The 16,276-nt window shown below is 37.4% G+C and overlaps 1 non-coding gene and 1 pseudogene across 1 annotated transcript; both read left to right on the top strand.

Moving 5' to 3' along the window:
* Window positions 1-10,109: 10,109 nt before the first annotated feature.
* Window positions 10,110-11,037, top strand: LOC124233929 (olfactory receptor 4C16-like; annotated as a pseudogene).
* A 2,188-nt stretch (window positions 11,038-13,225) lies between these two features.
* On the top strand, window positions 13,226-13,355 carry LOC124233930 (small nucleolar RNA SNORA18). Its single transcript, XR_006887190.1, has one exon. It is a non-coding gene; the product is annotated as a small nucleolar RNA SNORA18 (small nucleolar RNA).
* Window positions 13,356-16,276: the final 2,921 nt, after the last annotated feature.

Here is a 16,276-nt window from a genome sequence, read left to right as displayed (position 1 = left end):
AGTTCTCAGTCTTATTCCAGTAGCTTAGAGCCATAGGTTAGTTTCTGTTGTAGTATGCCCTTCTGAGGTGCATACTCAAGAGATCATTTTGGAAATCTTTGTGAGTACCATAAGTGGTACCTACAGCATGCACCATGCCCATGGAGTTTCAAGAAGAGTTTATTTTCCTTCCCTCCAAAGACTGTGCATTTTTAACTTGACTAAGTGTCCTGTTTGTTAACTTTTATTTCTCCTCTTCCTCTTTTTTCTGCCCTATCCTGGAAAATTTCTTCAACATCTCAATGTAGGAATTTCCAAGACCCTTTCCAATAGTCATCATTCTCTACAAATGTCTAAACCAAATAAAAAGTAAAAATATTTTCAAAAGATAAATTTCATATTTTAATCAATTTAAATACTACAGAATTAAATATCACAATTTAAATATTTCAGAAGTGTTCGAGCCTTATCAGATAATTTTATTAATTTGAAGCAAGAAGAAAAAAATAGGATTCCATTCTTTATCAGTGAGCTGTTAGATTAAGAAAAATAAAGGACGAAAAAATTTGTGCAATTTTATTTTTCTTTGTGATCCTATTTCCTTGTTGCTGAAGTGATTTACCGTTTGTTGCAGTTATGGTTGTCATGTCTATGTTCACATTTTGGAAAAGTGTATATTATAATTATTAATATTATAAGAATGTCACTCTGCTTAATGTTTCATATCCAAAAGAAAATCAAAATGAAAAATAAAACAAATAAGGAGATATTGTCTCCAAGCCATATATAGAATGTTCACCAATATTTGAGAGTAAATATTCACATATTGAAAATGAATCTGCATATCATGACTAGTTTGTAATAGTACCATCCTGCAGGTTGGACATGGTGGTAACCCATCAGTCGTATCTCTAAAGGGCAGAGATGTCAGCAATGACACTGATGTAGGCAGTTAGCTGTTCAGTGTTTCAAATTCTCAAGGCTGAAGCTGAACTTCAGAGCATCCTTATTTACAAGTATTCTGCAAGATACGCAAATTTGAGAAACGATCTACACAGTAAAAAAGGTACACTTAGGCACCATGTATGTAAACAATGGAAATTTAGTTCTAAGAGACACACAAGTCTTGAATGTGAAAGTGCTACTGTGCCCATGTTCTGAATGATGAGAAGACGGAGAAGAATGATCTCAGGAAGAGATTCTGTGTAAAGACAGAACTTGTGGATTGGAGATAAAGGAAAGAGGCCTGTCACAATTCTTGACTGTGCAGGGCACTGGAGACAGAGACACCTTTCAAGGTGGCTGTTGTAATATCTTCAGAGGATCTTTTATTATGTTGTGGACATTGGGACCTGCTAGTAAGAGCCATTTTCAGTAGCTCAGTAGTAGGATTCAGCTCTGAAGCCTCTTGAGAAGAAACTGTTGCTAAAAGAAGTTATCATTGGGGAGTTGATAAATGACAGTGCCTATTAGTGTGGAAGTGATTTTGGCACCAAGCACTCTGAGTAATTAAAGCATTGCATCAGCCCTGGAGACCAAGAGTCCACGGCGGCAGGAGATATTGACCACAATTGGCATGTACCTCAAGGAATGCACGTTGTCTTTCCCTCCTTCATGAGAGAAAGGCAAGTACTGTGATTCCAAGGAATCTCCATAAATAAGGCTTATCTGAAGACTGCTTCCTTGTCATTGCCTCAATATAGCTTATGACCTCCAAAAATTACACTTTGGAGAAAACTTGGCCTATGTCTATAAAAGTCTATACACTAGCTAAATATCATATTGGATTTTTTTATTAATCACTTTTTATTTTTCGGAGCAGTTTTCAGTTCGCAGCAAAACTGAGAGGAAGATACAGAGATTTCCCATATACCCCCTGCCCTAACACTTGCATAACCTCCCATATTATCAACATCCCTGACCAGTGTGATACATTTGTTACAACTGATGAACTTACATTGACACACCATAAGCACCCAAACTCCCTAGTTTACTTTAGGGTTCTCTCTTGGTGTATGTTCTATGTGTTTGGACAAATGTATAATGCCAGGTATCCATCCTTATAGTATCATGCAGAGTTTCACTGCCCTAAAAATCTTCTGTGCCTCATGTATTCATCTTCCCCCCACCTCTTCATATTGGGCTTTTAAATTATGAAATAAGATGAAGATAAATCTATCTTTAATTAGGCCATCTTCTTACATTCTTTGCTTTTAAGAGATTTCTTATGGGCTAAATTATCTGCAGAGTCTGCCATTAGAAGGAACTGGGTCCACTTGGGACACAAGGTTCTGAAAGTTCATCTATTTTTGGAGCTTTTTAACAAATCAATAAGAGAACAAACATGACACATGTCATTATCATTTTTCAAACAGAAAATCTTATTCTACTTGGCTAGATTTTTGAGCCCAGGCTATATTCTAGGGAACAAAGAATTTTATAATGTCACGCAATACTCTTAACTCCTTCAGTGCCATGCCAGTCTTGACCTCTGCAAGTTATCTTCAATTAATGTAGGTATGTAGGAGTAGATGGAAATTTTTTTATAAATATGTGTCTCATTAATATAAGCATAATCATAAACCTCATGTCTAACTTTCTAGATCACACATGTCAATGATAATTGATAAATAAAGGGACATCTTCCTGCCTCAAAGAAACTCTCTTCCTTTCACAGGACGTGAGTCTATTTTAGCGTACAAAATTTTTATTCCTAGTGTGACACAGGTAAAGTGGCTGAGAATTGACATCTTTAATTTTTGTTAAAAAAATATAAACCCAGGTTGTTTTGTGTATTATGAATTTATTCATGTTCTTAATTAAAACAGTAACAACAGTACAGAACATTCATCTACTTAATCCTTCACACATCATGTATAGTTTTTTGATCTGTTTGTAAATATTCCAGTCCTCTCCTTTTTTGGTTTAGACTGCAATTCCGGGACTCCTTGTGGAAATATATTACATTATCTTGTAAAGTTGAATATTGCCACATCCTGCAACATATTAATTACATTTCTAGAGGACATGTTTAAAAATGTTTGTAGTTACTATTCATAGTAATGAAATACTAATTGAGAGGATAATGGATGAAAAAATTTTGAAATTATCACGCAATAGAGTATGTATAGAAGTGAAAATGAATCTACAACTATATTCAACAACTGATATAAAAGTTAGTAGCCTTAATGTGGATGAAAAAATAAAACAACTCTTAGAAGTCTGCAGATAGTATGCTAAGTTCAGAACCAGGAAAAAACTAAAAAACAACTTATGTGATAAAGATATTCTGCTTTTAGGAGGCAAGATAATTGTACAATTAAAAAATCAGGATATTGGCTATCTTTAGGGTGGGGCAGGGGGCAGGATATGGAAAAGGTTAAAAATTGATTTAATTATTGGTAATGGTAGGTAGATACCGTCTCGGGATAGTAGTAAGCTTACAGATATTCATTATATTATTTAAATAAATGTAAAAGGCAGTAATATAAAATGAATCAAATAAAAGACAGTAAAAAAGTTTGGAAATGGGTGAATTCTACAGCTGGAATTCCATTATAAGAATCGCTTTCTTCTGCTTGTATGTTGCCTCTGCTTCATTTTGTGTTGGTTCCATTTTCAATCAGGCTTTCTCCACTCATGGTAAGATTATGAGGAGTTCCACATCTGTACTCTTAGAAACTCTATTAGGGAAAAAAAAGACTTTTCTCAATAGTTCAAGAAAAGTACTGAGATTGCATCTTATTTGCTAATAGATGCATGACCCAATCATTACAACCTGGGGAAATGCTTTCTGATTGACCACACAGGAATGATACCCATCTTTGGGAGATAGCACTGCTCATACCTTATGTAATGAAAAGGCAGAAATTGTGGTTTCTCAGAAGAAAATCAAGTTTCAATTACTCCAAGAAGGAAAATGGACTTGTGTCCAGCAAAAACAATCAATTCAGGGCCTGTAAGATAGTTTTTTATAACTCATCTTTAGCATCCTTATGATGAAGGCAGGATAAATCTACAGAAGTACTTAGACATTTTTATAGCAAAACAAATATACACCAAAGGTTGAATACATCATTCTTTGGGGGCTATATTCCACACAACAGCATGAGAAATATCATACTCTATTATAAGAACAACCTGACATTTTCAGTGTCCCAGCTGATGTCTCCCAGGGCTGTTGATTCTAAATGCTGTTGAGGCACATAAATGAAAGCGATTCCTAAAGGAGTATTTGTTGTATCCCAAGACCTGACCTCACATCCACCTCTGTCCTAAATTAGCGGTTTTAGTGTAGTTCAGAGAGAATCTTAACCTATTTTTTTAACCATTACACAGGTGATTTTTCAGAAAAGGTAATTAAAAAATGTTACTCAAATTATTTTCAACTAGGCTTGAATTGTTTTAATCATTCATTCACCTAGTAAACAATTGATAATTTGACGCACAATGTGAACTGTTGTTTATAAATATTTACTATTGTAGATATGCTGTAGAACAAGATAGTCATGAACCCTACCCTCGATGACTATCTACAATTTCCAGAACTCAATAAGAGTTTGAAGAATAAAATAGGATTTTTTCCTGGTTTCTGGTCTTTATGCAACATTTTCCTATTTTTAATTTCTCAATGATTGATCATTTCAATCAGGACGTTCATGTATCTGAGTTTTACACACTAGTACTCATGTGGCCTTCTTATGCAGAAAATTCGCTCACTTCTTCCTGAGAGACTACTCCTTTGGATTTCAAATCACTGTGCTTTCATGATTTTACTCATGATCCTTTAAGCATGCTTCTTAACAGTCTTCAAAAATTCTTTTAAATGTTCGTGAAACTCTACATTTTGTCGTTTGCTCATTTCTCCAAACTACCCGTTTACTTTGGGTGACCTCACCCAATCTCATGATTTAAGCTATCATTTACCAGTAAAGATTTCCCAATCTAGTTCTACAGCCCTAACTTGAGATTCACAATTTTAAAAAAAGCCAACTGTCTACTGAACATGTTCCCTTGTATATCCTATTTTGACCTGACCCTGTCATCATTGCCCTATTATTCTAAACTCCCCAACCTGAGATACCACTGCTAGCCATTAGAAATTTTTTTCATCATCATCACTGTCTAGTACTACCTGGTTTTCAACTTGGGCTAGTGTCACGAAAATGTGTGGAAAGAAGACAAACCATGGAAAAAGAGAGTGATTAGATCTCCCCATTGAACTTATTAAATATGCAATTGGGCAAGCTGCTTAATTTCTGTGAGTTTTATTTTTTTATATGAAATGTCATTGTTAACACCTACCTCATTGAATAGTTATGTAAATGAAATGATATAACTTATGTAGGGTGATAAATAGAGTCTAATATACAAAATGTATTCAATAAATATTTGGTGAAGTAACATTGTATCAATAAAATGTATTCCAAAATAAGTGTCTGTTTACTAACATTAATTAGCAAAATAAATAGAAATGAATTCAAAATAATATGAGATATGTATTCAATGCTCAGTATGCATGTTAATTCTCAGTATAAATTTGTGGTTCCTTCATGAAGAATGGCTATAGCACACAGAATAGAACTTCTCATTGTGGGACACCATACTGCCTTCCCTGGATTGTACTTGCAAATAAATTATGAGAGCTAGGAAAGTGTCTCTCCTAATGCACAGAGGGGTAATTTAGGGAACTAGGTGGGAGCAGAGTAGTTTCTTGCTGATCTACTTCCTCTTTCACCACAGACTCTGTTTTTTCTTCTTCCTCTTCTCTATCACCCTCTCTGCCATCCATTTATGTTTTGCTCTTCTTCCCCTGATATCTTTGGTCAGCCTAACACACATAATACCTCTAAACCCTTGTTTGTATTTGGATACCGAGTGTGAGGAGGGTTCACTTTCTCTTTTGTGGGCTACATAGACAAATTAAAAGTTAAATTTATTACAGCATGTGGGATGCTTCTGATTAGCAAAGAAAAGGAAACTTTAGCACATACTACTCTCTGGGATGCTTATATTTTACATCATTATGTCAAAACATTCCCTCAGGAATTAAGACGGGGAATTTTTCTCCCAGTATTCCGTGGGATGGCTGCCTTCAAAAAGGGAAGGAAAGAGTTGACACTATATAGTGTTCTAACAGGTAAGTGACAGGTTATTTACATCTTTGTACCCAGAAAGGCATCATTACAGAATAATGCAAATTCGTTTTTAAATATATTTTATGTGTGTCTATATTGCTCTTACTTCCTCTGATAAAGGAACAGATAAAAGAATAAAGGAACAGATAAAAGAATAATGTTTTTAAAAAGTTTACTCTTAATATAGTAAATAAACAGAATCAAATATAAGCTTTAGAATAAAAAGGTCTTTTGAACTCAACAAATATGTTATGAGCACAAAGTATGTGAAAAGCCACCATTGTTGTGTGTGGATACAAAGAGGAATTCCATGCCCTAAGGTTTACTACAGATTCTTGAGATGGCAGGGTAAAAAAGTTCACAAATGCTTTTCATGTAAGGTAGCTGAGCAAGATAAGTCCTCACTATGGGCATTAAAAGTTAGAAAAGATTACGCCTGATTAGAGTTGAGAGAAAAGGTTAATAGAGGTAGTGACCTTCACATAGCTTCTTCAGAATGTCATCTCCAAGTGACAGCTTTAAATATAATGTTGTTTGTTACAGTATAGAATTACTAATCTCTGCATGTTTCTAAAATGATATCATAAGAATAGAATTTGCAGTTTACATGCATCTCAGATTTAGTTTGAAAAACTGAATAACCACTACTCATGGAAAATTCAGAAATGACAATGTGCAGGCTAAAAACTATGTAAAGAAGAAGAAAGGTAATGTCCCATATGTGGGGGAGGGGAGCTTTTTCTCATTCTTTAATTTGGGCTTTTGAGGGATAAAGAATCTTGGGTCAACCTGTTAACCTTCCCACAGAAAATGGTAAATTTTGTGTATACATAAAATAGAACTCTAGTGTAGCCAGATCAGGGAGGGGTGAGTAATTTAAGAGACAGTTGTTAAGGAGAGTAAAGATTCTTACTGTGGCCTCTGCAATAAAACAGATAGGATAGGTTAGAAAGATCCACCTAACACTCTATTCCACTCTCATCTATTTTCCACCTCTCTGCTTTTCTTTCAGCTCTTTTCTGTTACCTCCCCATCCAACACATTGTTTGTTTATTATTGTTTTGACAAATTTAGCCATGCTAAGTTTGGCTAAACTTGTTTCAGGTAAGTACAATAGTTATTAAGTTGTGCTATTTTATTAGTGTTGTCTTCAGATCATTGTTACCCATTTTTTGTGTCAGATTCCTTTGAGAACCTGATGAAAGGTGTTAACACACCTCTGGAAAAAATCTACATATGAACATCCACAAAGACATGAACAAAAACATAACCAATATCAGGAGGATATGAAAAATGTCAAGGCTCTCATATTCTTTAAGGGCCAAGGATTCATGATAAAAAATAGTTAAATGCTAAGATGATCATTTTTACGGGTGTCAGGGTCTCAAATCTTGCATGGCCATGTGGTGCTGTTCAGACTACACCATCTTCCACTCCAGATTGTGGAGATGATTTACTAAGTTATTTAAAATTCATCTCAGTATTTTTTTCTGAATTTATAAATTGGGAGTATGTTTGTCTGCCTACCATGCATAATAGAAGGCCACAGAAGATTAATGATGTGAATGCATTTTGTAATCAGAATAGCACTAAACCAATCAGATAAATATATTAAGAAGTAATTGAGAAGGTTCAATTTAAAAACATTTACTCAGCACCTACATTGTACAAGACATTGAGTTTTGAACTGTGGAGAATAAAATCTGAGAATACATAATTTTCAAAGATTTTTATTCCAAAAAGGAAGCTAAAGAGAGAGCACATACAAGTGAATTTAACTAATATTATGTAATATTATAAGAAAAGCTATCAGAGAAGTCCTTAGGGAACAGGAGAGAGAATTTCTTTTATCATAAAGCAGTCACTGAAGGCCACCAGATGTTTCTTAGCAGTTGGGTCCTGGAGTTTTGGGACAGTTGAAGTAGTTAGAAATGAAGTGGCATTCTAAGAAGGAAGGAGACTATTGATTGAACTGCTGACTAAATATTTATGAGAACTCATAATTATTAATAAGTTAATGAAAATATATGTATTTATAATTCTTAAGTTATCTTAAACAATATATGTCCAGATGTATAAATAAACTTGTTCCTACGGCCAGCCCCATGACCAAGTGGTTAAAGTTCCACGTACTCCACTTCAGTGGCCCAGGTTTGTGGGTTTGGATCCTGGATGTGGACCTATTCTACTCATAAGCCATGCTGTGGAAGCATTGCATATACAAAAATAGAGGAACACTGGCAGACATGTTAGCTCAATGTCAATTTTCCTCAAACAAAAAAAGATACCTGTAACATTGGCAACAGATGTTAGCTCAGGGCAAATATTACTTAGCAAAACAATAAAATAAAATAAACTTGTTCTAGAAATGAACATTCTAATTGGGTTGATAGCACAAATCAAAAGTCATACACTCAAAGGAGTGGCCACAATTATGGGACTTAATTCCAAGTACAAATATTTCATGATGGATCACTCTTTCAAATTAAGAAGGAAAGAATGAGTTTATGGTTTTGATTAAGATACTAAGGATCAGTTTCCTCATAGTTGAAGATCTTTGTCAAAAGTTTCATTGTGCAAAGAGAGTTTTTTAAAAATCTTTGTATCCTAATATAAATTACTTCATCAGACACTTTCCTGAGAGTAGTTTTTGATTTGGAGGAACATAAGGTATATTTCAAGTGGGCTCAGGAGAAGAAAGCTTACCAAGCGAGAGGAAAAGGTGTATAAGGGAAATTTGCATCTGTTTACTCTATAATAGTCTGTGCTTTGGCCACTTACAACTTTCAAGACAGTGTATTGAAGGATTGAAGAGGAACACAATGAGATACGTAAACCTTCCAAACTTTTTACTTGCATATAGTCCCTTTCAAAATTATCTTGAAAAGAATGATGTAGATAAAAAGTTTTCTTCTTAGAAGTGAAGGCAGTGATAGTATTCCTTTCTAAGTTTGAAAAAAGAGAAATATTCATTGAAATAAATTAAATTTCAAAGTTAAATCATCAGTGACTTAGCCAGGACAGAAATAAATTGAATGAAGTGTTACTGACTGTCCACTACTCTTGTTGTCTAAAATTATATCTCCTTCCCTCCTCTGAATCTCTAGTTTGTTACAAGAACAAAGGAGTTTTCAGGTGCTTGGATAATACAAACTCTACTGGAGATTACAACCACCATCTGATCCTACATGAACTGCGTGGTGTCCTCCCAAAATCACTTCAGATGTAAAATGTTTAAGTTAAACACTTGAATTATGAAAACAAGAACTGTTGAGTTATAACACCCCTCTTTCATTTTTATGCAACCTGAGGGACTTTGGGTCCTCTAAGGGATGTCTTTCAGAAATGGGAAAAAGGAAAAAATAGAAATAAGGATATTTGAGATATTGCCAACTATTAAAGAATATTCACTTCTCTACATTAGTATATATCAAATACTAAATATCATAAGAGCACCACAAGGTAACATCATATTATTTAGAGGATATAAGTACTTCCTGTTTCTCTTTTCAAGCTCTAATATCTGGAAATTAGCATCCAGTGAAGGGATGCATAATATATATTAAAAAATAGACATTTCTAGAATTATGTGTAACAAATATGCAATGATAAATATATGTATAAAGAAGATATTCTTCATGGGTTGGGGCTGGGGTATAATTTTCCATTTGTATTATGAGCTTCCAAAAGTAGTCAGATATATCCAAAATCCCAAGAGATACACCATCCAAACATGGATGTCAATTTATTAAATATGGAAAAATAATTAATTTAATAATAAAATGGAGCCACATTACAAACTGTGGAACAAAGTGTTGAGGTAAGTTACTAAGAAGCAACAGCTAAAATGCCCATGATAAGGAACATTTATTTTTCTTCAAATATTCCATAACATCATATATCACACTATATGTTACACATACAACCCTGAATTAATTCCCTTATATTTTGCAGATGAACCATTTCACACTCCTTCTTCTCATTCAAGAAATCATGCAGCTGAATAATAATGCAACTGAGTTCATTCTGCTTGGGTTAACCCAGGAACCTGTTAGGAAGAAAATAGTGTTTGTCACTTTCTTACTTATCTATTTGGGGACTTCGCTGGGTAACTTTCTGATTATTGCTACCATCAAGACCAGCCGGGTACTTGGAAGTCCAATGTACTTCTTCCTTTTCCACTTATCTTTATCTGATACCTTCCTCTCTACATCCATAGGACCTAGAATGGTTGTGATGCCCTTTTGAAGAAGACCACTATCTCTTTCAATGAGTGCATGATCCAAGTCTTTTCATCACATTTCTTTGGCTGCCAGGAGATCTTCATCCTAATTATCATGGCTGTTGACCACTTTGTGGCCATCTGTAAGCCCCTACATCACATGATCATCATGAGCCATCAAGTCTGTGGTGCATTGGTGACTGTAGCCTGGGTGGGGTCCTGTGTACATTCTTCAGCTCATTTTTTCTGGCCTTGAGTTTACCCTTCTGTGGTCCCAATGTGATGGATCACTATTTCTGTGACTTGCAGCCTTTGTTGAAACTTGCCTGTACAGACACCTACGTGGTCAATCAACTCTTGGTGTCCAACAGTGGGGCCATTTGTACAGTGAGTTTTGTCATGGTGATGTTCTCCTGTGTTATCATCTTGCATTCTCTGAGAAACCACAGTGCTGAAGGGAGGAAAAAAGCCCTCTCAACCTGCATTTCTCACATTATCATGGTCATCTTGTTCTTCGGTCCTTGCATATTTATATACACACGGCCTGCAACCACCTTCTCCATGGACAAGATGATAGCTGTGTTTTATACAATTGGAACACCTTTGTTCAATCCTCTGATTTATACACTGAGAAATGTAGAAGTGAAAAATGCCTTGAGGAAAATATGGAACACAAAGTTGATCTCAGGTAACAAATGATGAATAGAAGTTTCAAATTTTCTTTATCATTAGGATTGATCAAAAAAGTCCATAGAGAATATTGTCCTCTTATTGCAGAGTTAACATTATCCCAACGTGGGGCATAAGAATTAGTTTCTTCAAGAAGATAGGCAATATGAACACATATACTGATTAGCATTGAGTCAATTTTATATAGAAATAGAAACAGCCCCAGCTAGAAACAGTCATGTAAGACATATGCTTTACTCTGCCTCTCTTGCCTGCCTAATAGCACTGTGTTGTGATCTAGTATTATCTCTCCCTTTCCTCATATTGATTCTTTGTGTTCTCTATTTATTCTTACACTTCTATATGCTTATATCAACAGCCTGGCAAGGTTTCCTCCAAACTGTTCGTTTATTAAATACTGTGGGATCATAATGTCTGACCATGAACCTTCAACTTGGTTGTTCTTCCTGACTCAAAGAAAGCACCAGATTCAAATAATTATAGAAACTTCATGTTGTAAAGGACAAGACACGTAATGCAGATAATCTCTCTTCTATGTCCTGTGGTTATACTTTGAATTGTTACCATATGTTTATTAAGATCCTTCTAGAAGAGTGACAGAACACTGTGAGAACAGTCACCCTTCTGAAGGAGTCTTTTTTATCTTAGGAAGGTTCTGATTATTTAGGTTATACTCAATATTATTCTGTTTGTAAAAATTACTTTTTGCTTCTAAAATGATCCATTCTAATTTTGGGGAAGTTTTAAGTTTTCTCTTGAGTCATCCCAATTATAATAATTTGTTCATAAGATCAGGTTCTTATGATTATGGCATAGATGGCCCAAATTAATATGGATATATTTATATGGCCTAGAAGAGTATATGCAGTTGATAGTAGGGAACTTGAAAATAAGAATTGATTAAAGAAATAATATTGTAACCAGAGGAGGATTTTTAGGCTTTGGAGCAGAAGAGTTACATCACTGATATGAATTATTTTAGTTAGATTTAATATAATCCAGAAAAGAGAGTAATTTGAATGAGACTGAGATATTTGAATGAAAACTATGTTTATGCAATGGAGATGGATATCACCATTTGTCACCATCCATCAGCACCACAGACTAATTGTATGAACAGTAAGAATCTTCTGATTTCAATTTCTATTCTTGTTTTTATTTTTATCCATAGAGAAAATTCAAGGAGTATTTTTGTTTATTTGGAACTTCTATCTCTATTTATAAATTACTTAATTATATTAAGATTACTAGTTTTATATTAATTTTATTGTACCAGGAACTTTAGAATTTCTTTAGCTTGAGAAAATGAGCATCTATTTCTCCATGTGGGAATGTAAAACTCTGAATTCCACAATAAACTCTAGTGACATATATACATCACTTTTTTCAGATTCTATGAATTTCAAGGCTACTTCATCTCAAGCATTTATTATTGGTCACAGTTGCTGGAGTTTGATTCTGCTCTTGTAAGCTTTGCAAAATAGTCATTTCCAGTTGGCATAGTTTTAGTTGATGTCTTCTATTTCAAGACAAAGTAATTATGAAAAGGGGTGTATATTGGATCCAACTTAGGTGCCTCCTGAGATACACTCTATCTAATATGTCTTGTGGACATACTTTTAACACAGAGCTTCCATGCCCACTGTTGCCACGTCTCCTGCCCACAGAAATTCTGGTCTAATTTTTGTCCAGGATTTTATAATAAAGATGACAGAACTGTAAAGATGACTGAATATGCAACCTAACTAGGAATTTTTTGTTGAAGTCAGTATTCTGATAAGAAAAGAGTAGGGCTCTGAGATCTAGACAGACATAATTGTGCAGGGCAGGGTGAAAACCATGAAATCACAAATTATCTTGCATCCTCTTTATTATCATAAGTAGCTTCCTCTCCCTTGAAAGAGAGGAAAGAACAGTCTTCCTTAGCCTAGACACCATGCCATTACCTTATTTGAAGAAATTGTCATGCAATGGAATTTGCTTTCCTCGTGGGCTTCCTCCTACAACCCTTATTGCTTCCAACCAGCTAACCAGGGGAAAGCTGCAAGAAAGTCTAAGCAAGAATGTACATTCTTGCTCTAGGATAAAATGAAATGCATGAGAATTTGCAGGACTTTGCTGCTAAGTACAAGTGTGAACCATGGGAGCACTTCATTATGGGAAATGTTAACACAGAATGGCAAAATATAAATCTTGAATTGAGGTCTATCCAATGGGGCTTTTTCTGTAGACTCACACTATTGGAAATGGCTTGTCAAGTAACTATGTGGTTTGCTTTACTCACAGAACTATTTGTTAGATCTGTGGGAAAGAACTACAATACAGAGTTCCTAAAAGTATAAAAGACCCAATAGTTGACTTTTTTTAATTTTAGGTATTGACAGTATCGTAAATATCTGTACTATTTTTTGGTGTGGAAGCTTAGGAGTGAATATGATTTGAACTTAATTCATATTTAGAAGACCCTAAAGTAAATTTCTTGAAGAAATTAATTCCCAAAGTTTCTAGGTGAGACATTTTTGAAGTGTGTCATCAGTATATCCATATTCAAGTGGAGATAAAATAAACTCAACTAAAAAATTGTGGGCTGACTAACATGACAACTGTGGATTAAACATGGGTTATATTTATTTGTTTATTTATTTTTATCTTTTTATCATTCTTAGAAATGTTTATTACAAGTATTCTTAAAGAGTTCTCTACATTCATTACAGAATGGTAAAACTTCCATTCACTGATATAACAGTGTTCTCACTGCATTTTTTAAATTCTTCCTTTTCTAAGGGAATCATATTATAATATGTACCAACTTAACATATGCACCTTAAATTTGCACAACGTTATATATCAGATATACTTCATCTAAAAAAAAGAAAGCATAGGGTCGTTGTAAAAGGGCTGTTGCGTAGATGAATCTTGACTCAAATTTTGGTGGAACTAAAGTAAGCTTGATGGGCAGTGGAAGGAATTATATGTAAAATTCCCTAAATAAAAATTTATTGACTTTAATCAGCCATAAGAAATGATGAAATTCGGCCAATTGTGACAACGTGGATGGACCTTGAGGGTATTATGCTGAGTGAAATATCTCAGAGGGAGAAAGTCAAATTCCACATGATCCTCTCCAACCAGCCTGGGAGGTCCAGTACGTCAAACACCCTGTCAGTCTTACTCACCAAGTGTCCAGACCACTGAACACGCGCCGACCAGAGGAAAGGAAGGACTTGTCCCAAAGTCAACTCTCCAGACTTTCTGTGGAAGGAGGGAACGAACGGAGCAGCCTCGCGCCTCACGCTTGCTTTGCCATACTTTCAAGTGTGGGACACATACCTGTGCTCACAACGCTCCCCTGACAGCCCCCACTGCACCCCTAACAGGTAGACTTCCACACAGTCAAGGGCTTTGGAAAGCACTGGCTCTGCACACAAATATGATGTGGCCCTCGACAGGCCACTTCCCCTGAACCGGCCTGAGCTTCAGGTGCACAACAGGCGTTCATGAAAACCCCAACGGAACGCATCCTCTAAAAGAGGGAGACCTGCACTCCTCAGAACGCCATGGAGACCAGTGTCGTTAGCGACTTCGCGTCTGTCCTTCCAAGAAGCCAAGACCACGGGTGCCACTTCAGCGCCCGACTCCCGGGCACCGCACCCCCAGGCTGGCCCCGTGCCCGGCACACACCTCCCGTTCCATGAACGCGTGAAGCGCACGAAGAGACCCCCTCGCTCCCCGCGCCGCACAGCTGTCCCGCGACCTGACGGGCAGCTCTCGGCGCACAAGCCTGTTCCTCAGGGACACGCTCGCCTCCCACCAGCCCCCAGGCCCACGCCCCCAGGTACCTCTCCCAGATGGAATCATCTTCGCGGGCGCCCTGGTCGTCCGGGTCCGCAGAGCAGGAAGAGCGGGAGCTGAAGGAGGGCCTCCTCAGGCTAGCGGCCGTGGCTGTGGAGGGCCCGGGCTGCTGTGCCCAGCGGGGACACGGAGCGGCGTCCACGGACGCCGGGGGAACGGACCAGCGAGCCCGGCCCGGGAGAGAGCAGCAGAGCGCGGCCGGACTCCGCCGGGCTCGGCTCTGGGCAGGCAGGCGCAGCTCGCCCACGCCTCCCAGGACAGCGGCCCAGCAGCCGCCCAGACGCTCCCCGGCCGCTGCCCCGCCCCCCCTCCGGCGGTGGACTGCGGACAGGGACTGGGACACGCTCCTGGGAGAACTCCTGGGGCCCCACCCACACGCTGCTTCGGACCTTCGCGGAGCAGCAAGGTGCGCTGACAGGGACGCAGGGTCCCCGCTACGCTCGCTCTCGGGGAACTGCAGCCTCCTCCCTTGGCTTTTACTTGAATGTCACACCCGAAACCATGCAACGTCTACAAGAAAACATAGGCAGCATGCTCTTTGACATCAGTCTTAGCAGCCTATTTTCAACTACCACGTCTGACTGGGCAATGGAAACAAAATACAAGATGAACAAATGGGACTGCATCAAAGTCAAAAAAATCTTCTGCACCGCAAAGGAAACCATCCACAAGACCAAAACACAACCCTGAACAACCGGGAGAAGATACTTGCAAACCATATATCGGATAAGGGGTTGATATCCAAAATACAGAAAGAAGTCATACATCTCAACAACAACAACAAAAATCAACAACGCCATTAAAAAGACGGGCCAAAAGATCTGAGCAGTGATTTCTCCACAGAAGAGATAGGGATGGCCAACAGGCCTATGGAAAGGGGCTCAACATCATTAGCGATCAGAGAAATGCAAGTCAAAACTACAAGGAGATGTCACCTTCCTCCTGTCAGAATGGCTCTAATTAACAAGACCAGAGACAAGTGTTGGGGAGGGTGTGGAGAGAAGGGAACTCTCCCACACTGCTGGTGGGAGTGCAGACTGGTGCAGCCACTATGGAAAGCAGTATGGAGTAGCCTCAGAAAACTAAGAATACATCTACCATATAGATGATCCAGCTAGCCCACTGCTGGGTATTTATCCAAAGAACTTGAAAACACCAACGCAGAAAGACACATGCACCCCTAGGTTCACCGCAGCATTATTCACAACAGCCAACACTTGCAAGCAACCTAGGTGCCCATCAAGGGAAGAATGGATAAAGAAGACGTGGTATGTATACACAATGGAATACTACTCAGCCCTAAGAAATGATGAGATCCGGCCATTTGTGACAACGTGGATGGACCTTGAGGGTATTATGTGAAGTGACATAAATCAGAGGGAGAAAGTCAAACACC

Source organism: Equus quagga, unplaced genomic scaffold, assembly GCF_021613505.1.
Source record: "Equus quagga isolate Etosha38 unplaced genomic scaffold, UCLA_HA_Equagga_1.0 491_RagTag, whole genome shotgun sequence".
NCBI lineage: Eukaryota > Metazoa > Chordata > Mammalia > Perissodactyla > Equidae > Equus > Equus quagga.
The sequence above is the reverse complement of the archived record's forward strand: the minus strand, read 5'-3'. Positions and strand labels throughout refer to the sequence as shown.